The sequence below is a fragment of the Gorilla gorilla genome, chromosome 8 (assembly GCF_029281585.2).
Source record: "Gorilla gorilla gorilla isolate KB3781 chromosome 8, NHGRI_mGorGor1-v2.1_pri, whole genome shotgun sequence".
NCBI lineage: Eukaryota > Metazoa > Chordata > Mammalia > Primates > Hominidae > Gorilla > Gorilla gorilla.
The window spans coordinates 87,727,170-87,752,952 of record NC_073232.2 but is presented as its reverse complement, the minus strand read 5'-3'; the positions used below and the strand labels follow the sequence as shown (position 1 = coordinate 87,752,952).

The following is a 25,783-nucleotide window of genomic DNA, read 5'->3' as shown; positions in this document are numbered from 1 at the left end:
GTGCCTTGAGGAGGAGACTAAAGCTTGGGGTCAATTTGGCATAATCCCCACGTTTTTCTTTTTCTATTATAGAGGTTTCTTGGGGAAGGGGTGACATTTCTTTCCGAGGAAAAGGTGCAGGCTAAGTGTAGGTGGACTTTCTGTCTTCTCCATACTTTTTCTGACAGCCTCACTGGATCCTGGTGATATCATACATAAATGCAGAGCAGACTAGATGGGTTGCTGGTTGGTATTTTTGGTTACCATTTGATCTGGTGTCTTTGGTTATGTAATAGGCACATTAACTGACAAATTATATTAAGTAAATATATAGCCATGGGCTTTTTAAAATCTCACTTTTTAAAGTCAATAATTAGATTAGATTGTCTCCCAGTAATTAAGTTTTTCATATGTTCATGGATATATGTAGTATATATTAAAAGATTATTTGTGTATTTTTTACATTAATTTGGTAATTTTGACAATTTGTCAACTCAAGTATAAAATACTTACATATAAATATACTTAAATAAGTATTTAAGATTTAATGTCAACTTTACAGTAATGAAATAGAAAATTCTTGAATGTTACTTATTTAAATTTTCTGATTTGAGTTCTGATAATCTGTTAGAAAATTAGTAATATGCTTAGGCTCACTTCAATTTCCACAGCAGAAACTATTGTATCCTTACTGGTTAGAAGCTGCCAATAGTCATTAATTGTTAAAATATAGGAAGGTTGTAGGGGACCATATGACAAAAGAACTAGTTACCTTTACAGTTTGTTCGCTGTACCTCATACACTTTGTGTTAGAAGAAAAGCTCTATTCAGTGCCTTGAGTGAAAAGATCCTTACCTCCTTTTAGACTCCGATTGTGGGAATTTTCTTGCTATCCTGGACATTTTAACTTGTTCTGGGTTATTTTGAACATATTACGGTGGACTCCTGGAATAGTTGAGAACTAATTCATGTTTGTTTGTTTTTCTGAATCAGCAGTTTAGTGATTAAAGCTTAAGATTCTTTTAATAGATTTAATGAAAAAGAAATCTTAACTTGAAATTTAAATTAATGAAAAATATTACCAGAGGAGATGTCTGATATTTTGATATGGGAAAATACAGAAAATAAAAACATTTAAAAATTTATCCAGATGTTAATGTTTGACTAGAAGTTTTCTACTGGAAGAATTAGTTTGGATTTTACAATTTGGGAGAGGCAGAAGGGAGTTGGGGAGGTGGTCAAGCCCAAATTAGCATGTTGAATATCCAGATTCACAGACATTTCACTAAACCATTTATGTACTTAGCATTTTTGTTGACTAGTCTTTTCATTTATAGTGCTCTTAAATCACTCCATTTGTCAGTTACTCCATTTACCTGAAGATTAAAGTATACACTGTGATAGAAAAAAATAGATTGGCGGGGGCGGGGGTTGTATTACATAATGTAATAAATCCTATTAAACCTTTTAAAGTAGAAACATTAATTTTACGTTTTAGAATTTTCTTAATGACAGGAAAGTAAACTGGTAACTAAAATTCATTTTGTTCCGTAGGTTTGTGGCATTTTATGTGGGGAATGTAGATCCTAAGTGTTATGAGTTGTCCACCTGTATAAAACTACTTCCCAGAAGCCTTGATGTTCCCATAAAGAGCTAAAGACAAAACCAAATCAACCGCTAACACCTTTTATGGGAGATCAACTTGTGTGGGTTATGAGGCCCACCTTGACTAAGCAGGATATGTAGGTAAACCTGCCCAGTTGGAATTAGTAACTGATACTCTAAAAGGAGAATGGTGAACAGGAGGCCATTAGCAGAAACAGCCTCATTCATTTATAGAGATCATCTTGTTAAAAGGGAAATCAGCTTCCCTACATCCCAAGGGGGTATTGAAAATGCTAGGAGAGAGCCTAGAAAACTTTTCTGTGCAGATTGTCAGAAAAAGGTGAAAATATTTTCTTTTACTGTAAAAAGAAAGAAATTATTTTCCTTCTTCCAAAGATGCCTTACCACCTTTGAAAAAGATTTTTAAAAGTCTCAGAGAAAATGAAATATAGATTCTTAAAGTGGAAAGGGACCTTAAAAATCCATCTGGTCTGGTTCATTTTATAGATAGAACTGAGAACCTCAAAAAGTTATGTAATTTGGCTTACATCACAAGAGCTAGTTTGAAGCAGAAGCTACAGTTTTCTTACTGTGTCCAGTTGGTTAGAAGTATGAATAGTCGTCATTAAAATGTAGGGAGTTTATAGGGAAGCTTATGACAACTACTAGTTAATTTACAATTTGTTCACTGTAGCTCATCTGCTTTGTTTCAGAAGAAAAATTCTGTCTTGTGTGGAAAAACTCTTACCTCCCTATGAACAGAACTATAGGAAATTTCTTGCTAACTTGGATGTTTCAGCTACTTCAGGGTTATTTTAAGTAACTGGATAGTTGGTTTTCAGAATTCTAGTTACAGAAACTAGTAAAAGAATATGAGTTGTTGATACGTGGAAACTTTAGACCCAAAATAAAGGTAGGATGATGTGAGTTTAGTGCTTACAAATTTGAATGAAATAGTACCTTTTTGAGGTGTTTTGGTAGTTGCCCTTAATGATTTATTTTAAATTAGATGGCTTTGGGAGTAAAAATACTGCTTTTAGCAAAAAATAAATATATAAGTGAAACTTTTGCATGTAGAGTTTTTTTTTTCTTTTTGAGGTAGATAAAGCCATCTAATGTCCTTCTTTATCATGTCTTGATAAGTCAAGAGCAGACCACTTGATGAAAAAAAATGAAATATCATCTAAAATAGAAAAATATCCTGTTAGGAAAAATACCACCGTTTTTTCACTGCCTTTAGTCTGGTTGTTCTTATTGTGTGAAGGGAACTTAAATCTTGTCAAATTACATACATTGTAAGTCCCATTTCTGTCTTAAAAGTATAACCATGCCTGCTCAATTAAGTCAGTTATCGTCTTCAGACTGTACTTTTGCTAATTCAGTCTTTTCCTTGGGGTTAAGATAAGACAAGATTTACAGATTTTTAAGTTTAAGGCCTGTAACTACTGAGGATGGTTTAAAGCTTTGATAAGTGAGATGTGGTGCTTTAAAGGAGGACTTTCCTTTAGTCTCTTAAAAACACTTGGAAGATATTTATTACAGTTTTCCAAAGTAAGATAAAGCTCAGCTTTAATAATGAGGACCTTGAAGTTTTTTTATGTGGTGGGGAGGTGTTAGGAAACTCATTTTTTAACTACCTTCAAGTGATTATCGAGGCAGGTTTTTCTTCCCTATGAGGAAGAAAATGAATTGTGCAATGCCGGTTTAAAGAAACTAAAGCAATGTATTTCTTAGATAAAGTAGATCATTCTCTCTCCCTGTGTAACTGCCACCTGTTTAAAATAAGATTCCAGTCTTGCCTCTGTCCGTCTTAATGTGATAGACTCTCACTCAGTGAAGATCTATGGATTTATTTTATTGAAAACATTTGTTTAGCATACATCTGTGTTATTTTAATTTTAATGTTTTTAGAGATGAGGTCTAGCTATTTTGCCCAGGCTGGCCTTGAACTCCTGGGTTCAAGTGATCCTCCTGTCTTGGCCTCCTAGGTAGCTGGGACTACAGGCATGAGCCACCATGCCTGGGTAAGATCTAATGATTTATTTGATTGAAAACACTTATTTAGCATACATTCATGTATTTTTATAACTTGTTGCCTCCTGACAGGTCACTAGACATAGGAAAGTGCCTCTTTTAACACTTTCATAAACCTTTAACATAAACATTTTAAATTTCTTCATTATAGTGGAAATAGCATCTCCCCTTATTATTGGACATTTTGAAAAATTAAAAAAAATTAAAACAATTTTTATCGTAAATACTAGACGGGAATAATTATATATGAAGCTTGTCTGACAAGTTGGATTTTTATGATAGGATAGAATCCCAGGAGTAGAATTATTGGGCATACCCTTTTAAGCCTCACAGTAAATTATTACTAAAGTGTGTTGCAAAGATTTTATCAGTTGTATAGACTCCCAGATATGAATTCCAGGGCCCTTCAGGGGAATTAGTGGGGACATTTTGCAAAGAGCAACAGATGGTGTCTGGAAACATGTTTTTTAATCTTTGCTGTGCCACATACTAGTTGTAGATATCTGGGTTAGTAACATAGGTTGTGTGGGCCTTACTTTCCTCACCATAACTCAGGTGAATTTTAACTACTCTACTGGCCTTAATTCTCATTCTGTAAAATATGAGTATAATCAAGGAGAATCAGTGCCTATATATTACCAAGTGATTTGTCTGGGAAAAAAGCAGAAGCAGGGAATGTCAGATGTACCTAGAAAAAGGAGCAAGTTAGGGGAAATGCACAAAACATGATTTGCTCTTCTGGTTTTTTTAAGAATAGAGTCTAGGCTGGGCGCAGTGGCTCACACCTGTAATCCCAGCACTTTGGGAGGCTGAGGTGGGTGGATCACTTGAGGTCAGGAGTCTGAGACCAGCCTTGCCAACATAGTGAAACCCCATCTCTACTAAAAATACAAAAATTAGCCGGGTGTGGTGGCGGGCTCCTGTAATCCCAGCTACTCAGGAGGCTGAGACAGGAGAATCGCTTGAACCTGGGAGGTGGAGGTTGCAGTGAGCTGAGATTGCACCATTGCATTCCAGCCTGGGTGACAGAGTGAGACTCGGTCTCAAAAAATAAAAAGAGAAAAGAAAAAATAGAGTCCCATAAAATTATGTCAGATAGACACTCCTTCTGAGACTTAGGGATTTTCAAACCATTTCAAATAGAAAATGAAAGTGTAAGGAGACAAGTGTGTAACTTTCCAAAAGAAGTTGTGTTCTGTGTCAGTTTTAGGTTACAGAATGACTCAAGCCAAAAAAAAAGTATGTTATTCATTCATTTACACAAAATGCAAAATATTTTCGTTATCTTCTGTTATTTGTTTAAATTGATAAAATTATATTTATGCTGTACAACTTTATTTTTTGATATATGTACACATTGTGGAATGGCTAAATCAAGCTAATTAACATATGCATTACTTCACATACTTTTTGTTGTGAGAACACCTAAAATCTACTCTTCACAATTTTCAGGTGTACAGTATATTAACTGTAGGCCTATGATGTACCATGGATCTCTTGAATTTATTCCTCCTGTTTAGATGAAATTTTGTATCCTTTGACCAACATTTCCCCAGCCCTTCTACACCCCAGCCTCTGGTTACCACCATTCTACTCTCTGCTTCCATGATTTAGACTTTTTTAGATTCCACGTATAAGTGAGATCATTGGCATTTCTCTTTCTGTGCCTTAGCTTATTTCACTTATTATAATGTCCTCCAGGTTCATCCGTGTTGTTGCAACTGACAGGATTATCTTCTCTTTGAAGGCTGAATAGTATTCTGTTGTGTGTGTATACTACATTCTCTCTATCAGTTCATCTGTTGATGGATACTTAGGTTGATTCCATATCCTGGCTCTTATGAATAATGCTGAAATGAACAGGGGAGTACAGATACCTCATCAACACACTGATTTCATTTCTTTTGTATTTATAACTAGCGGTGAGACTGGTGGATCATATGATAGCTCCAATGTTAGTTTTTGAGGACCCTCCATACTGTTTTCCATAGTGGCTGTACCAATTTACATTCCCAGCAACAGCGTACAGGGGTTTCCTTCTGTCTACATCCTCATCAGCACTTGTTCTGTTTCATCTTTTTGATAATCACCATTCTAACAGGTGTGAGGTAGTCTCTCATTGGGTTTTAATTTGCATTTCCCTGATGATTAGTCATGTTGAGCACTATTTCATATACCTGTTGGCAATTTGTATGTCATCCCTTATGAAATGTCTGCACCCTTTGCCTGTTTTTTTATTAGGTTTATTTATTTTCTTGCTATTTAGTTGCTTTAGCTTTTTACATGTTTTGGATACTAATGTCTTATCAGCTGTATGGTGTGTTTTCAAATATTTTCTCCCATTCTGCAGGTTGTCTCTTCACTCTTGATTGTTTTATTTGCTGAGCAGAAATTTTTAGTTTGATGTAATCCTATTTGTCTATTTTTGTTTTTGTTGCCTATACTTTTAGGGTCATATTTAGAAAGTCATTGCCCATACCAGTGTCAGAGAGCTTTTTCCCTATGTTTTCTTGTAGGAGTTTTATAGTGTCGGGTTTCATGTTTAAGTATTTAATCAATTTTGAGTTGATTTTCGTAAATGATGTGAGATGAGGGTCTAATTTCATTCTTCTGCATGGGGACATTCAGTTTTCCCAACACCATTTATTGAGGAGACTGTTTTTTCCCCATTGTGTGTTCTTGGCATCTTTATTGAAAATCAATTGACCATAAATGTGTGGTCTATTATATTCATATTTTTTAAGTAAATTATTTTATGATGAGAAAGGTGGCAAAAATTCTGCATCATTTTTGATATGTAAGAAAAGACCATTTGGGCACAGATTGGACCTGATTATTTCTCTTTTCAAGAAGCAAGTACCTTATCTCTATTCTTATTCCAAAGTGATTTAATCTCTATTAATAATTTAGGCAACTAAACATCATTACTGATTGTAAGAGAAATCTGACTCTAGTCTGTCTATACTGATCAAGAACCAGGACTACCTCATGGAGACTTTGGTAAAATAAATCTCAACAGCACTCACCAGATGAATAAAGGTTTTCTTGAACTAGTTTAAGATACTTGGTTATCAGTTGAACACAAATAGTAATAATTTAAAGTTTCATGAATTGACATGTCTATAATTAGCTTCCTAAACTAAGAATAACAAAAAATGAGTAGTTTGTTAATTCCTAATAGCCTGTGATGAAAGTTATTATCTGGGGTTTTTTTGGGTCTGTTTTAAAAATTAACACTTTGGCTCTGATTATAAAATTTATAAATTGGAAATTGAAATTACTGGATAAAATACAATTTATGTTTTAAAAACATTTTCAAGTGGAAAAAATTACAGCTTGGCTGAATAATGATAATTTTCAAACTTAGCCTTTGAGTTCACTATTTAGAGTTCTCTGATAAATTGTTAGAGTTAGAAGTAGTGAGTTCATTGCTTGACTGAATAAATAATTCATATGGCACAAAAGCAGCTTTTTCTTTCTCTTCAGTTCCCTTCTCCCCCATTATGTTCACTTTCTCTCTTGTAAAAGGCTCCTTTACAGCCAAATAGCAACCTTGTGTGAATATGCAGGGACTTGGGCATAGTTTCAACCTCAGTGTTAGCTGAGTATCTGGAGTCATGGAAGAGAATTAAGAATCTGTCTTGAATGTATATTTTCCAGTAGCAACTGAAAAGAAATATAGTAGCTGTAAATTGCTAGACCTTACTCTTATGGTACAGTTGCTCTGGAAATCTCTTTTTAGCAAAATAGGATTTTATTTCTGGATATAGAATCTTTCGTAGTGTCTGCCTCAAAACAAAATTAAGTTTTAAAATTGAGCAAATCATTTAATTTTTTCTAGTTTTTTCAGAAACTCTTTTTTACTAGACTAAATAACTTTTCAGCATCAGTCTGATAAGCATAGAATTTTAAAAATTCTTTACTTGCTATTTTAGAATTCTTTATTTTCTAAGAATTTTGAAGACTGTATTAGGTATTTATGTGGACTTCCTTTTTTTCCTACCTTTTATTATAGCACCAAAATTGGAATTATGCTAGATTATTTTCTCTCTGCTGTTTAAATCATAAGAGACTCTTTTATTGGGTCAGGGCAATTGTCTTTCTAGCACAATAATCTTCTTTGATAATGTCACTACTGGAAATTGTGTTTATCCTTCATAAATTAACTAATCCTTATTTTTGTAATAAATTATCTGATATCCTTTAGAGGTTATCTAAAAATATTCCTTTAAGTCTGCATGTATTCAGCATATTTCATGGTATAACAAGACTTTTACAGTTGTATAACAGAAATTTAAAATAAGGCAACGGACTGTAATCCAGACTTCTGTCAACTGGAAATTTTTATGAAGTAGTATTTTGCTGGTATACTGATACTTCACCAAATACAATGTTTATCTTTAAAGAAGTTTCTAAATAAGACAAAACATTATGTTTAGTAAAATTCAATGTGGTATGTTTTACTGTATACTAATTCTTTATATAGCCCATAATCATAATACATAGGCTATATAATACATGTAAAGCATATAATTCATAATACATAGGATACAAATCAAATATATGAGCTTTATTTTGATATAATCAGACTTTATTCTGTTACCTATTTGCCTTTCTTTTTCAAACTTTAAGTGTTGCCCTTATTTTCATAAGACTTAGTGTTTCACTCAGTATTAAATTTATCCAAAGTCATTGTGATTTTATGAAACATTGTGATTTTAAGTGCTGAACCATGTTGTTTTTCAATGTAAAATGAGTGTAACTTTTAGTAATTATTGAAATTTAAGCTTTACTGTGATTTTCCATAATTCTATTTCGGTAGTCACAAAAAAACAAAAATTTGGCTTCTTATTGGCCCTTTTAGTGCCAACACTGGCGTTGTTGAAATACATTTCTAAGGAAGATGGTGAGTGTTTCACTTCATTAGTAGCTGCATGACAAGCCACCCCAAAGTTTAATGGCTTAAAACAACAGTAATTCATTATTTCTCATAATTTTGAGAGTTGACTGAGTCTCCTTTGTGTGGTCTTGGCTGGGGTGCTAGGAAAGAGGGCAGTCCACAGTGGCCTCACTTACATAGCTGGCAGTGGATGCAGGCTGCTGGCGTGGAGCACAGTTGGGGGTGACCTGGGTGCCTCAGCTCTCCTTAAGTGTGCCTCTCTGTGAAGTTAGTCGGGCTTCCTTACAACATGGTAGCTGGATTCCAAAAAGAAATGTTCCAAGGGCAAAGAAGCTGCAGCCTTTTAAAGGGCCATATTTAGAAGTTACTTAGCATTACTTCTGCCCATTCTGTTGATCAAAACAAGTCACAAGGCCAGCCCAGATCAACAGGAAGAGAAATAGGCTTCATTTGTTAAAGATGGAGTAGCAAGATTACACTGTAGAAGAGCAAATGGTTTGGGATATATTGTTGCAGCCATCTATGGAAATGCAAACTACCACAAGGAAGTGCAGTTTTTGCTGAGCATGGGTATTTGCCATTACCACATTTCAGAAACTGGTATAGTCAAGCACACATGGATTTGAGCACTGGATTTACACTAGGGTCACTTAAGAGCTATCAGCCACTATCTTCTCATCTGTATGACAGTAGTAGTATCAACCTCACAGGATTGACAGTTAAGTGAGATAATTTGGAAGTACACAGCATAGTGCTGGAAATTCCATTACTCCCATCCTGTTTCTTTTCCCATGTCCCTCATGTTTAATTTTTATATTTGTGATTATAATACTTAAAGGTATGTTTTAAAGATAAATCATAATTCATCTAAAGTCTTTGTCTTACCAAGATAGTTCAGTAGTTCCAATCTGAATAAAGTTTATAACATTAACATAATTTATAGATCTTCTAATACAAGCATCTGTCTAATGCTAGAATTCTTTATAAACCACTGTATATAGGCTACTCACAATGTAATGAGCTACTAATTGGTAGAAACAAGTGGCTATTTGCCATAGTTCTACATTCTATTCTACCTTCTATTTTGCAGAAAAATCTTACAGCTTTCCTAAGCCATCTTTTTAGGTCAATTCCAGAATTTGTTTATGATCAAATTGACAGGTACCTAGCCAAAGAGATTAAGATACTGAATCAGAGAAAGAAGTCTAAAGAGATAATTTTCCAATGATCATTTCTAAAGAAGGAATAGAGATAAAATATTTTAAAGCAGGTACTGAATAGTCACAGTCAAAGGTTTGATTATGAGTCAGCTTTGTTGGTTTTAGTCTCATTAGTCACCAGCACCACCAACCTGTCATATTGGCAATACATAGTTTTGGTCACCAGGAGAAGGAGTCACAGAAAACCAGTACTACTACTTACAGAAGATTAACTGAAAGCACATGTCCTGATTTGTTCTTGAAGATAAGACTGAGGTGAATATTGCTTAAAACAGTATCAGCAAAATACAAAATCAAGTGAAATGTTACATTGAATATAACAATTGAAAGAATGAGGATAGACATAAAGAAGAACTTTTGGATGCTAGTGATTAGATATTAGAATTAGTTTCTCAGAATATTTTAAAGAATTTAACAAATGACAGTGTTATGAATTATGTGGGCAGTGCTTAAAGTGGGAACAGAGCAAAAGAAGTGGATTTAGTTTTGTCAAGTCTGTCTATTCAGCGTTAGGGGGAACATTTTATTTCTTCTGAAACAATGATATTGAAATCCCATTTCATCTTTTCATTTTCAAACACTGACTTTATAAGTGACTTTGGGAGAAGCTTTTAAGTTTTATATAAAGCACTTTTTTTGTACTTAGCACAAAGTGGGCACCTTTAAAATTACCTGTTTGTATAGCAGTTAATTTAAAGAATATGTTCATGCATATTACTATATTTTCTCGATTCTAAAAGCTCATCAATTGTAAGGCACATTCTTTGATTTCATAACAACTTTTTAATGTCTCTTTTTGGAAAAATAAAACACTTTTCTTGGGGGAGGAGGAGCATTTTTCTAAGGATTATTCTGAATTCCTTTGGGCCATAGGCACTGTAGCAAATGCTGCTCTTCCTGATCTTTAACACTTTTAGGATTGATAGTGTCGTTCTGAGCCATGTCCAGGAATTACTTTGGCGAGGTTTCCATTTCCTATTTAATTAAAATTTTTTTACTAATTATATTACATTTCACTAGAAGTTAAATAACTTCTCTTGAAAGTCATCCAGAAGACTTTAACAGCCAGATATTTGGTATCTGCTCAGAATTATCACTTGTGAAACCTTCATTAAACATAATTCAGCCACATGTCACAGAAAGTTCTGCATGTATAGTAACTTTTTGTTTCAATGCTGCATTATAGTGATCTTTAAAAGACATTTTAAGAGGTAATTTAGGGATTTCAAATTAAGTTAAAATTTAGCTGTGCATAGTTCTGTTGATGCTGATAAGTGACAGAAGGTAAATTCTTAGTCATGTCTAAGTTCACACAGAGATACAATAATACACGTGGGTGTAATACAAAGCATTATAGTATTTTGTATAATATCTCTTTTGTTATTAAAAGTTCTTTTGATATCTTTGGTAAGACTCCTATTGATTTGAAAAATGTTACTGTGAAAAAAATGTGCTTTAAGAGTTGAGAAAGTAAATTATTCCTTTTTTTCTCTCAGCAGCTGTTTAAGGAAGACAGAGCAGGCATTGGATAATATTCTTATTAAGGTAAAGAATCTGGGTGTTTGAGCCCTAAAGTCACACAGCAAGTAGTCCACCTGGAATCATGAACCAGGTCTTCAGGACTTCCAGATATTTGTGCTGTATACTATGCTGCATTTTCAACAATAATTCATTTATCTGTGGGTTAAATCCAATTTAATGAGACTCATTTATTCAACAAATATTTATTAAATGCTATTATTGCCAGTCATTGTGTTAAATGATAGTGTAAGACAGTAAACAAGACAGATATCTTTCCATGTCCTCACGAAACCAGCAGCTTTGGAACTAAACAAATAATTATAACTAAGATGAGCATTAAGGGAGAAATCGTAAGATGATAGGAAAGAATATAACAGGCCGACTTAACCTGCTCTGGGATGGTGGGGGAGTGTTGAATGTGAACTGAGGGTAGGACATGAGAAACAACTTTTGGGCTGAGATTGGAAGAATCAGCATGAGTTAGCTTAAGCCTAGGAATTAGGAGAAGGGTTAGGATGGAACATTGCAGGCAACAGAAATAGCATCTACAAAAGTAAAAGGAAGAACTGAAAAGATTCCAGTGTGAGCGTTGAAAAGAAGGATAAGTAAATGTAGAGAAGAATGTAGGAAAGAGATTATGCATTCTTCAGGATTTTTTGACCTATATCCTAAGGGATATTGGGAAACCATGGAAAGGTTTTAAGCATCGGGGTATGCCATGATTAAATTTTTCATTTGAAAATCATGAGTCTGACTGTAGTATATATAGAAGCATTGTTGTTAGATGCTATTTCGGTAGGCCAGGTTGGAGATGATGGTTACAGCAGTGGAGCTGGAGAGAAGGGAATAGATTTGAAATTTGGGATGTGGACAAAGCCTTGTATTTGACAGAAATGTAAAACTATTAATAGTATTGTTATTGTTCCACCTATAGAATCTGATTATAAGATTATCTCTAAAATACTTTCAGGTAACTTGTACTTAACGTTAGGAGGAAGTGACTATATTATAAATACAATTTAGAAAACATCGTTCCTTAAAAAATAATTTTTGAATTGTGCTAATTCTTGTTATTGTTTGACTTCATTAACTAATATAGGGAGTATAGGGAGAACTTAGTTTTAAAAGATAATTTGACTTCCTGATTTATACATAAAACACATAAGTAATTTTGTACATATATGATGTATATATATAGTGCAGGTCATCTTGTTTACACCACTTATTAATGAATATCAGATTTGGAAGGTGGCTCTTTAGGATTTTCCTATTGGTTGATTGATTGAAACTTACATGAAGAATTTAACCCTTTTGTTTCAAATAGCTTTCTATTAAGAAACACTTTTTTCATGATTATTCAGAGAATTTATTGCTGGATCATTGGCTCTAGAAATAGACTGCTGGTTAAATTAAAAGATGCCGGAGGAAACATTTTGGAAACAGACTTTACAGAATTCCTTATGAACTTCTGTACTTTCTTAACCAATCTTATTTCTTTCATGTACCTATGGCTGTTACTAGCCTGTTGTATCAGGGATACCATAGTCAACTACCTATACGGGCCTTAACTATAAAGAATTAGGCCATTTACGGAAATAATAATGAGACTAGGGCTTTAGAGAATTTGTGCTCATCTAACTGAGTAGAGGGACAGCTAATATTCTGCCCCATCTGATGATGATCATGGGAGTATTCAGGCTGATTGTTACCCAATATCTCAGTTTTTCCAAAGGATCCTAAAATACAGATTTTTATGTAAATTAGTTGGTAATTAATTTAGGTGTTTTTAAGATAACTCTATGACAATAACTCTACAGGGCAAAATCGACCTGTTAAATATATTTGGCCCATAGGCTGTTGTTTTATAGCCTTGACCATATAGAAATCTTCAATATCTATTTAAAAGTAAGAGGTCAAAAGTATTTCTAGGAAAAGTGAATGCCAAAAGAAGGGAGGAAGGGAAGGCATAAATGAGATACTTTTTAAAAGAAGTACAAAACTAGTTATCTAGGTTATATTTTTAAACTAAGTTCAAAAAGAAATTCACTGTCCTGAGAATAATTTTCATATGCTTCAGAACATACTTCTAGCAACTTCAGCCATCTGCGTGTGTATAACTGGGAACTCGGAGTAGGATGAGAATGCACAGGGCGTAGAGAACCAATGAACTGTAGATGAGAGTGTAGTGGTTCTCTGAAACTGTCGTGAGCAGAGTACAGCAGGAACAAGAGACAGTTGATATTGGAGCAAAATCAGACTATAAGAACATAGCGATCTGAGTACATCATGGGCCCCTGAAAGCATTACTAGACTAAAAGCATAATTTTTTATACTGATGATCAAGAAGAGGTCATATTGGTACACTAAGATTGAATAACTCTGCTCCCAATAGCACATGTAATACACAATCACTGTAGGAAATCAGGAAAATATACAAAAAGTAGCATGTGGTCTTTTTTAAAGCTAGGAATGGGTAAAATTCTAAGGTTTTCTAAAAGTAATGAAAATAGAACTTGGCAATTGTTAGTTTCCTAATAGCTAATTAGTTTCCAAATTAGTCTAATTTGGCTTAAATAAAAAGAATATTGGTTAGCTCACATAAGAAAGTACATATATTAGGATTAGTTAACGCCAGTGGCTCAGTGATTTTTTTCAAGGACTCAGTTTGTCGTCTACTCTACTCTTTATCCACAATATTTCCTTTATCCCAACACTGTAGTTGCCAAATGGCTGCTGGCTGCAATCAGGATTGTGTGTTTCCTCCTTCAGATCCAAAGAGAGAAATAAACTTCTCTTGGCGTTCTCATGGGCAATATAGGTTCTTTTCCCTGAGAAGTCCTTATGCACTCCTGCCCCCAACTTGCTCCTTATTGTCCTAAATTAGCTTAATTCTAAATATGCCTAAACTAATCGTTGGCAAAAGGGATGAGCTTACCATAATGGATTAGATTAATTGTGGTCTACCCTTGCAGCTCAGGACAGTCAGCTTACCCTGAGGTGCATTGACCACTGGGAGAGATGTGGATATAGAAATCCAATCATGGATCATTAGGAAGAAGGAAGCGTTGGATAGGCACTCAGCATGGTCCACCACAGGTGCATTAAGGATTGTGTATTACGTTTTTTACTTACGTGAAACACCACCTTCCCCCATCAAGCCTGTAAGTATGAAGTCGAGTCCCTAGTGAATCTACTCTCTGACTCCTGTGTTTCAAGCACCCTCATTAGCAGAGCTTATATAGCTTCGGAGTTGAAGAATTTTTTTTTTCCCAAAAATTCTCTTCTCATTTAATAGACACCTGTCTGTAGAGTAAACTATGCAGGCCATAAATGGAACAAAGATAGTTTAGGAAAATACAGTTTCTTAAATAAATTACTTTTAAAAAGTATATTTTCTCTCAGCTCTTCTCTCCAAAGGAGTTTTGTATCATAACCTCTGTAGTAAATAGTGTCATCTTTATTGTCTGATTATAAAGGTGAAGTATAATTTATGGGATAACTTACAAAGCAAAAAAGAAATACTTATTTTTAAAGTATAAAAATTTTCTGTGTAGAAAATACTATAATAATGCATAATTTTAAGAATCTGTTATTTTGGCTAAAATATTTAACCAGCCAACCATATATCTTATTTCTTTCAGTTGCTAGATTTCTGAATGTTAGCCAAATATTTTAGTATCTGGGTCACATAGTCATTACAAACAAATCTAGGCCAAAATGGTTTATGCTTCTCAGTTGCCAGCTCAGTTCTCTCTTTGACTTTTTATTATTTGTTTCTCTTTGAACTAAACTTTATTTACTTATATTAGCACAGTACTGTGTTAATTCTTTGTGTAGAACTGGTCTTCTTGTGTCGTTTTGCCCCAAATCAAGGTAACAAACAAATAAATGACTGTGCTCTTGGCTGTTATTTAGAATTGTTACTATACAAAAGGTCACACATGTTACATTACCTACTGCAGTGCTAATTATTGTGAAACCTTGTTCAAAATGCTAGAGAGACTGTGTTTTGGCTCTTCTGCTGTAACAGTTTTTAAAGATCCAACCTGTATGCATTTTGGTATTGAAATCCTCAAAACTCCTAAAGACCCTGTGTTAATTTAAAATGCAAAGTTGTCTCACCTTTTTATACTAGATGAGATAGCATTTTTCTTAAAGTAAAATGAGAACTCTTACGTGTTATGATATAGAGGTAAGGGCAGGGAAAGAGAGGGAAAGAAGAAAGGAGTACACTGGAGTAACAAAAATTCCACCTTCATTTATAAAGTGCTATAGGCTCTAAAACTCCATTCTGAAATACTCTTTTAACTTTGAAAGGGGTATGTTTACTGCCAGCTTCTGTTAACACAGGAACCATGGTTTTTCTGTTCTTAAAATTAAGAACCTTATACCTTTTGGAATTTTTAATATTTTTCTCTCTGTTTACAATGCTTTTAATTATGTTTATTACTAACTGATGTTATTAACTATATTTATAATTTGTACACTCTATTCTGTTTGGAAAGTACAAAATGATACCATAGATACTTCCTGAATTTTTTTAGAAAAATGAAAATTTTATTCATCTTTATTCATAGCATCATTGGACATTCAGTTAGTAAATTTTCCAGATAACAAACACCTATCTTCTTTGATTGCTAGAATAGTTAATCTCAACCCCTCTTGTTATAAAATATAATGACTGTGGATTGTTGGTGAAAATTTCTTAAGACAGTGTCTTCAGGAAGACACTGCCTCAGGGCTACTGAGGTATGTCATAGGGCCATTTGTCCTTTCAAAAATAATTCTCAGTAGCTATTGTTGCTTTGCATTTTTATAAAGTGTCTGTTTTTTCAAAGCTTGATATTAATTCTCATAGCTACTAGTGTACAGAGAAGGGTGTCTGTGAATAAAGTAAGAGAAAGAATGTTCATAATAGATTTGAAGAGCACTTCAATGAGTAAAGTACTTGGACTTTACAATGTTTGCTTTTACTTCACTAAGTCCTGCCCTGTGCCCCTGCTCCTGCCCCTTTATGCCCTAGTCTCTTTTTTAACATGGTACTTGGCAGTGTTCCAGGTAGTTATTGTAAGAAGGATGAGCTTAGACTTGGAGCTAGACAAACATGATGGGAATTAAAACAGGATAATTTAATAGCTGTGGGACCTTAAGCAAGTTCACAACTGCAAAATGGGTTTGTATATACTATCTCTCACGGTTGTAAGGATTAAATATAATGGATATAGTTTAGGAGGTATTTTAACAAATGCTAGTTCCTTTCCTTATACTTTAAGATAAATGACCCACTTACTTTGGAAAGGGTATTTGCCTATTTTAGTATGATGCTATAAGGTTTAAAGGGTCAGTATCCATAAAATATGATAGCTGTTAAGATCTCTTTAATTATTCAGAAATGAATGGTATGTGACAAGATATTATTGGTTAATTCAGTGGATCAGATGAATAAAATGTGCTGAAATATTTTGGAGACTGAAAATATAAATTTAGATGCAAGAAATATATTTTAAATAAACATGGAAAACAGTTTTTTTATCCGAGTCTAATCATGTTGAAATATTTTATGAATATCCCCAGAGAGTTCATAAATTAGTGAGTGATTTTTTTAAATGCAAAGGTAAATACCTAGAAATCATATATACACTTAAAGTAAAATCTCACAGAGTTCTCAAGGCCATTTTGCATTTACTAGTGCCACAGTAGTGGCGTTACAGTGAGCTGCAGTAACCTGAAACAGTACTGCATGGATGCTCTAATAAATTGCATGTCTGGAGGAAGCGGCTAACTATGGTGACCGCCACGGAGCAGTGGGTTCTGGTGGAGATGGTACAGGCGCTTTACGAGGCTCCTGCTTACCATCTTATTTTGGAAGGGATTCTGATACTCTGGATAATCAGACTTCTTTTCTCTAAGACTTACAAATTACAAGAACGATCTGATCTTACAGTCAAGGAAAAAGAAGAACTGATTGAAGAGTGGCAACCAGAACCTCTTGTTCCTCCTGTCCCAAAAGACCATCCTGCTCTCAACTACAACATCGTTTCAGGATGCAGTCTTGCTCTGTCACCAGGCTGGAGTGCAGTGGTGCAATCTCGGCTCACTGCAACCTCCACCTCCCAGGTTCAAGCCATTCTCCTACCTCAGCCTCCTGAGTAGCTGGGACTACAGGCACAAGCCACCATGCCCGCCTAATTTTTGTATTTTCAGTAGAGACGGAGTTTCACCATGTTGGCCAGAATGATCTTGAACTCCTTTTTTTAAATTAAAAAGTAAACTTTAATGTCGAAAATGCAGACTTGGGGAGGGCAGAAAGATCACACACAAGGCTGTCACTTCACACTTGGAAGGTTGCACAGCAGCCAGGCAGAGACCCTCCTCACTTCCCAGATGGTGAGGGGGGCTGGGTGGGGGCACTCCTTACTTCCCAGACGGTGCAGGGGCTGGGCAGAGGCACTCCTCCCTTACAAACGGTGAGGGGGCTGGGCAGAGGTGCTCCTCACTTTCCAGAGGGGGCGGCGGCTGGGCAGGGGTGCTCCTCACTTCCCAGATGGGACGGTGGCCGGGCAGAGGCGCTCCTCATTTCCCAGACGGTGAGGAGGCCAGGCAGAGGCACTCCTCGCTTCGCAGACAGGACGGCAGCAGGGCAGAGGCGCTCCTCATTTCCCAGACGGTGAGGAGGCTGGGCAGGGGCACTCCTCGCTTTGCAGACAGGATGGCGGCGGGGCAGAGGCACTCCTCGCTTCGCAGACAGGACGGCGGCGAGGCAGGGGCGCTCCTCATTTCCCAGACGGTGAGGAGGCCGGGCAGGGGCACTCCTCGCTTCGCAGACAGGACGGCAGCAGGACAGAGGCGCTCCTCATTTCCCAGACGGTGAGGAGGCCGGGCAGGGGCACTCCTCACTTCTTAGACGGGACGGCGGCGGGCAGAGGCGCTCCTCATTTCCCAGACGGTGAGGAGGCCGGGCAGGGGCACTCCTCACTTCGCAGACAGGACGGCGGCGGGGCAGAGGCGCTCCTTGTTTCCCAGATGGGGCGGCAGCTGGGCAGAGGCGCTCCTCACTTCCCATACCATGAGGCGGCTGGGCAGAGGTGCTCCTCACTTCCCAGATGGGGTGGAGGCCAGGCAGAGGCCGTGCTCCTCCTCAATTTCCAGATAGTGGGCGGCTGGGCAGAGGCGCGCCTCACTTCCCAGATGGGGTGGTGGCCGGGCAGAGGCGCTGCTCACTTCCCAGAGTGTAGGGGGGCCAGGCAGAGGCACTCCTCGCTTTGCAGACGGGACGGTGGCTGGGCGGAGGCACTCCTCACTGCCCAGACGGGGCAGGGCCTGGGCAGAGGCACTCCTCACTTCCCAGACTGTGAGGCTGCTGGGCAGAGGTGCTCGTCGCTTCCCAGATGGTGCAGGCAGAGATGCTCCTCAGGTCTCAATCTCTTGATCTCCTAATCCGCCCACCTGGGCCTCCCAAAGTGCTGGATTACAGGCGTGAGCCACCACGCCTGCCCTGCCGTGTCTTCTTTCTCCTCCTAAGCAGCTGTCTTAGTCTCCTGAATTTTGATGTTCTACTTAACACCCTCATGTTCTTACGCATGTTGCCCTGCTGGAGGTGTCCTTCTCTTTGGGAAGCCTGACCCACCAACAGTGCCTCAGGAGATAGACATGGAAGCTTTGCCGGTGGGGGCTGCTCGTCTCTATCCCACCTCAGTTGCAGGGGAGGGGTCGGTTGCAGCTGCAGCGGTGGCCCCGACAGTTTTCTTTTGTGGGACCTGTGGCCAGCAGCTGTGGGTGGAGAAGACCTACTTGATCCAAGAGCTGCAGGATCCTTGGGCTGCATGTCCTCCCCCACCATCAGCAAGCCTGGAGAGCTGGGCAGGTGGTCTTTACCCAGCACCTTCAAGGCCGCCTTCTCTGGCCACAGGGAGCAGCCCGGAACTAGGGCAGGGAGCACTGTTGGAAGTGGGTCAGGCTTCCCAAAGGGAAGGATGCCTCCAGCAGGGCCGTGTGAACTGGCGACTCCATGGCCCTTGGAGTAGAAACTCACTGCATGCACCTGGGCCTTGTCAGTCTGATTCTTTTCTGTCAAGCTCTTGAGGTGGACATTTCCCTCCAAGGGCCTGGGATTATACCAGGAGGAAGTGAGGTTTCCCTGAGTCTCCAGGGGCCTAGAGGTGGAGGCTGCTTCCCCATTGCTACAGGGGTCCCTTTTACTGTCCTCCTGCCCCTGGGTCTCTACTTGGTCTTTCACCTCCGTTGCTTCTTTGGGCTCTTCTGCCCTCACCTCCGTCTTCGGGAGCCTGGCTGGGATCACCTGGTCATCTAATGAAGGAAGTTGAAGGTTAAACTTGCCTCTGAGACAAGGGATCCTTATGGGGCTGAGGTGTCCAAACATTATGGAGTTGTGAGCAGACAGCACGGGTTTCTTACTTGAGGGCAGGCTCCAGACCACAGGACGCAGGACCCTCTGTGGGGTGCCCGTGTTCCGAGGGATAAGAGACAGCCTCATAGGGGCGCCGTCCCACCTGACTGGAAAAGAAGGCCCAAGATGTCGCTGACGGTTGAAGAGGAGTGGGAAATGGCCCACAGTTGCCTGGGCAGGCACAGGTGCAGGAGCTGCGGGGTGAGCCTGGCCAGCTGGGAAGGCCTCACGGACAAGACGAGCAGGTTGCCGATGGCATGGCCAGGACCTGCGGCGGAACCAGGAACAAAATACGCTTAGCGAGTTGCCCATTTTGAGCGAGTTGTGCACAGACGAAACTAAGGGTCAGAAGCGGAGAGGATACTCCTAAGTCACCCACTTCTCTGTGGCTGGGTGCACACTGGGCATCTGGGAGTTTATGACATCACTATGGGGCTGGTGACAGAGCCAAGGTGTGGAGGAGTGCTTAGGAGCCCAGCGAGGGTGCCTACAAGAGGAGTCAAAGGGCAAAGGGTGAGCCCTTCCACCGGTCCAGCTGGACTCTAGCCTCAGGGATATCCTGCTCCTGGGGGCAAGTGTGTGGCCCTGGATGGGCCCCCCTGTGGGGCTGTTGGTGCGGGGCTGATCCGCCAGAGCCCTTCCACCTGGCACCTGGCCCAGGTGCTGGCTAGCACCCAGTGGCCCTGTCTTGGCCGGCCTGTCCCCCGGGTTACAGGGCCAGAACCTGGAAGCAGAGCGCAGGACCAGCCAGATCCTGCCAGGCTCCCCCGGGGCCTCTCCAGTGCCTCTGTGCCACCTGGAGCCAGGCCCGCCTTCTCCATGGCTGCCGTGGCCTCAAGGGCCACCAGCCTTGCTCCGCAGGTTTCCAAAGAGAGGACGCGGTACCCTGACCTGACTGGATGCACCTCTTACCACATGCCTCCCTGGCAGGCAGGGTCTCCACTTTTTACAAATTTGCCTGAGACCATTCCTCAGGTCATTCAGGTGGTCATGGCCCAGCCAGGCTTTGAACCCGGGCTGTGCAATTCCACAGCTGGCGCTCTGGCCTGTGTGCCTCATGATCATGGACACAGCATCTATTCTTACTTTTTCATGTAGTCCTGGGGTACTTAGCACCGTGACATATCTGTAATAAGCACATGCACACCTCGAAGGAGGTCTTCACTTCAACATACAAGTTGACCATGGCATGCTCTGGACTCCAGTCCTCTACAAAGATGTAGGGCAGGAACTACCAGTTGTCAGCACAGCACCATCCCACATTGCTCTTCTAATGGAGCCTTTCACCCCAGATGTTCTTTCTCGTCTGATGGGAAGGATCCAAGTATGTAAAGATTATGTTCTAGATCAGCTTTGGTCTGTCCTAAAAGAAATTTGCCAGTGGATTATTCCATATGGATAAAAGTCAGTTTCTCTGGTCTTCCTGGAATGTGTCTAGAAAGCAAATACATTATTTACAAGTTCATAGTAGATCAATGTATTGGATTAAAATATGACAAACATAATTTGGTCGTTGTGAGCATGCCAGCTTGGTCAACTATTCACCACACATGATGCCCTAAATATAACTCTAGGTTTTCTTATGCCCAAGAGAGGGACATACTCTTGGGTGTCTGGACTAGGGAAACATGTATGAAAAACCATTTGGCCACTCTACATCTTGTTATTGGAGAGTTGAAACCATCTATATTCAAAGATATTATTAAAAGGCAAGAAGTTAAAAAATAAAAAATAAATAAATTGCATGTCTGTTATTATGGAATTTTGTAACTGTTCATACCTTTTATTTAATCCATTCACAGGTCATATTATAGGATATCTTTCATTTAATAAGTATACTAAATCCATACCTTATACCGTTGAGTTTTGATAGTACCAGAGGGAAAAAAGAAGAAAAGCATGGCCTCTATCTTTAAGGAGCTATTTAACAGTCATATGAATCACTTGATTGAGAAGATCCATATGTGTAATATAATGAATTCCACAAAAATTGCCTATTAAAATTTTTTGAAAAAGTAGGGGTGAGATTGAATATAGCAAAGCTTTATTGTTGATTTTTGTTGTTGGCCACGCCAAATTTGTGAACATTTTACGTGATCAGCTATATCAAAATACATTTGTATGCTCTACTGAATATAGGGAACATAATTTAATATTTAATTTAAACTCCAGGTTACCATCATTTACAGGCATTCTGTGCATTAAACCGTTTTGCCTCTTCTTTCTTCCTCAGTAACACGTTTAGGGCCTTTTGATGCATTGGAAAGAAAAGGCAGTTGCGAGCTGCTGGCTCTAGCAAATCAGAGCTAATCAACCTGAGGATAATGTTTGCACTTTCCCGCTTCCAAGTCTTTGCTCAAACTGCTCTCTACCTTTGCTCCCACAGGTTAGTCCTTTCCCCCAATATAAACTCTCTCTGACTAGCCTTGAACTTACTTTTTATAGCTCTCACTGTCTACCATCTCCTTCATCTTGAATATACCAGGACAGACTGGGAAGTTCCAGAAAAAAACAGACATAATACTTAAATCATCTTTGATACCTAATTTGTCCTCACTGCCAATTAATTAATTTTTTTTTGTTTCATTTAATTTTGTAAAGACAGGGTCTTGCTGTGTCACACAGGCTCCTCTCAAACTCCTGGACTCAAGTGATCCTCCCACCTCAGCCTCTCAAAGTGCTAGGATTAGAAGCCGTGAGCCACTGCTCCTGGCCATAATTTAAATAATCCTTTAGATTCCTGTCTCTGTCCATTTTCAAAGCCAGGGTTACACTATCATAACATACCCCATGATGTATACCATTGCTAAAACAATCTTCCTGAAGTACTAATTAGATTTTTGAGCAGAGAATAAAACCATCCTTTCCAGTGTTGGCAAATACTCAACGTACTGTCCTGAAATACCTGTAGTACTTCCAAGTTTCTGCTTTGCGCTCACACTGTTTTCTTTGACCTGAAATGCAATTTCTATCTATAAAAATCTTAGTCATTATGAGGTCTAGCAAAGATCTTTTTCTTCTATGAAGCCTTCCTATCGACCCTAACTAAAATCTCTTCTCTGAGTTCCCAGCTTATACTGCTTGAGCTGGAGCAAGACTTCAGTGATCCTTGGAAGAAAGTGGGAGGTTATTTTCCCAATGAGATTCCAGGAAAGTTTAATGTCTTATAGTTCAGTCCCCTTTAGCATTCCACATACAGTTAGTGCTCAAATATTTGATATTTGCTCTACTCACAAATATTTTTGTGGGAAATTGCTAGCTATTCTCTATCCAAGAAGTAATGAAGTATATAAGCTTCAACTCTTTGTTGAGCCCGGGACCTCTTACTTATTTCTGTATCCTATCTACTCTTGAGTAGTAGGGTCATTGGAAAGCAACCACTGGGTTTGGGGATAAGTTGTGTGTATTTTAGAGGAGGAAGTAAAGGTGTTACTGGACTTTTAAAACTGAAGCTTTTTCTGTTTTAAAGTATTTTGCTTCCCGTTACTGTATTTATAAGATGATACTGGTATATGTAGTGTCCTGGCTATTTATCTATTCCCCTTTCTGTTTAACACAATATTCTCGAACTTTGGTGTGATACTGAATTGAAATCTCTGGGAGTGTGGCCTAGGACTCTACACTTTTACTAACAATCAGTTGAGATGCTTATGAAGGTGGTGGTAGTAGTGATAATGGTAGTGATGATGATGGTGATTGTAATAGCTCTGCTTTCGAAGGCTTATGATGTACTTACTGCACTTTTCTAGGCAGTTTGCAGCTATTAACCTAATGTTCACAGCAAGCCTATGTGGTAATACGCTATTATCTTCATTATACAAATGGAGAAACTGTGGCAGATATAAATTAAGTAACTTGTCGCCAAAACGACTTTCTTATAAATAGGTCAAGAATCCATGAAAAGGATGAGGCATATTTTTTTGGTTGATAGTTTTTAAACTCACTTTCTAAAGGATTGCTTTAAGTGATGTGAATAATATGCATGTAAACTGGTTCTTATATAAATTGAAGTTATCAATATGCTGACTCTATATAGAATACTTCAACAACTAGACCTAAATATAGATACTTGCTCTTGCTTTTAGGAAGCCTGTCACAATTCTTGGTGAAAAAGTAGGCATGCACCCAAAAACTTAGAACATTGAGGAAAATTTTTAAATAATTACACTTTCTAAAATACATGATTTTAGGAAGAGTGCTTTATTATATACTATATATATATATATATATACATAGACATACACACGTAGATGCATGTATATTTACTCTATATGGATGTGTGTCTATATGTATAGTCATTCTTCAGTATCCTCAGGTGGTTGGTGCCAGGACACCCTCAGATACCAAAATCCAAATACTGTCCCACAGTATTTGCATATAAGCTATGCGTATCCTCTCATGTACTTTATTTATTTATTTATTTATTTATTTATTTATTTATTTATTTATTGAGACATGGTCTTGCTCTGTCACGCAGGCTTGAGTGCACTGGTACAATCATGGCTTACTGCAGCCTCGACCTCCTGGGCTCAATCGATCCCCCCACTTCAGCCTCCCAAGTAGCTGGGACCACAGGCACACACCACCATGCCCAGCTAACTTTTGAACTTTTTTGTAGAGATAGAGTTTCATTGTGTCGCCCAGGCTGGTCTTAAACTCCTGGGCTCAAGCGATCCTCCCACCTTGACCTCTCAAAGTGTTGGGATTACAGGCATAAGTCACTGCACCCACCCATCCTCTTGTATACGTTAAATCATCTCTAGCTTACTTATAATACCTAATACAATACAAATGCTATGTAAGTAGCTGTTATATTGATTTTTATTTGTATTATTTTTTGTTGTTTTGTTGTTTTTTGATTTTTTTCCTGAATATTATGTGTGTGTGTATTGAGATGTTACTTTGTGATTTAATGTAATTCAAGTAAAACTCGTTAAGCATTTATTTTCTGTTTTAGTAGCATAAGATAAATTTGGTTTTATATGCTAAAATATTTTATCTTTTTAATAATAAATGATAAGAATATTTTGTTCCCTTTTAGTTCATAGACTATGGGAAGTGGAGTAGGGAGTGAAAGTGGTGGCTGTGGTGGTGGTATGGTGGAAGTAATTTGTTTACCATCACTGCCTGTCCAAAATAATTTTGATGAATGATTTTAGGTGTTGCCTAATAAGTGCTCTGACTTTTGAAACCAGTTGAACTAACAAGCATGTTGTGCTTTACTAGAAACATCTTGTAAGTTCTGACTTTGAATAGACAGTGGAATCTAAATTGAGTTAGTGGAGGACATATCTTTACAACTAAATCTAAAGTGTTTCAACTATTTCTTTTTTTAATCTCCTGTTTATTTTTCTTGTAGAATTAATATTTTTGATTGACCAATCATAATTGCATACATTTATGGGGTACAATGTGATGTTTTGATATATGTATACAGTGTGATGTGCTTATGCTAATTAATATATCTGTCACCTCACCTATAATATTTCATATTGAGACATTTGAAATTTACTTTTATTATTTTGAAATACTTAATACATTATTATTGACTCTTGTCAACTTGCTACGGAATAGATCTCAAACTTATTCTTCCTCTCTACCTGAAACTTCATACCCCTTGATCAACTCCCCCCACCACCCTCCTACCCTAGCCTCTGGTAACCATTGTTCTATTCTCTACTTCTATGAATTTAATCTTATTAGATTCCACATGCAAGTGAGATCATATGGTATTTGTTTTTCTCTGCCTGACTTATTTCACTTAGCATAATATCCTCCAGATTGATCCATGTTGTTGCAAATGACAGAATTTTCCCCTTTTTAAATGCTGAATAGTATTCCATTGTCTGTATATACCACATTTCCTTGATTCATCCATTGATAGACACTTAGGTGTTTCCGTATCCTGGCTATTGTAAATAATGCAACAATGAACATAGGAGTGCAGATATCCCTTTGACATACTGACTCCAGTTCCTTTGGCTATATAACCAGAAGTGGGATCACTGGATCATACAGTAGTTCTATTTTTAGTTTTTTGGGGGGAAACTTCCATACTATTTACCATAATGGCTGAACTAATTTGCATTCCTACCAACAATGTACTGTATAAGAGTT

General features: G+C 38.0%; 1 protein-coding gene and 1 pseudogene across 16 annotated transcripts in view; one reads left to right on the top strand and one right to left on the bottom strand.

Moving 5' to 3' along the window:
• Nucleotides 1-25,783, top strand: part of ZEB1 (zinc finger E-box binding homeobox 1) — a 204,278-nt gene that overhangs the window by 25,196 nt on the left and 153,299 nt on the right. For 3 of the 16 annotated variants that reach the window (XM_063710223.1, XM_055352991.2, XM_055352996.2), the window contains exons 2-3: nt 11,238-11,283; nt 14,232-14,420. The exons of 9 other annotated variants lie outside the window; for them this stretch is intronic. The gene's annotated coding sequence lies outside the window, so the exon portion shown is untranslated. Of the gene's footprint in view, nt 1-11,234; nt 11,284-14,157; nt 14,421-25,783 lie in introns of those variants that run through there. 4 more of the 16 variants (XM_055352993.2, XM_063710227.1, XM_055352992.2 and 1 more) reach the window with 3 other exon arrangements.
• LOC101127532 (putative UPF0607 protein FLJ37424) lies at nt 17,517-22,064 on the bottom strand (annotated as a pseudogene).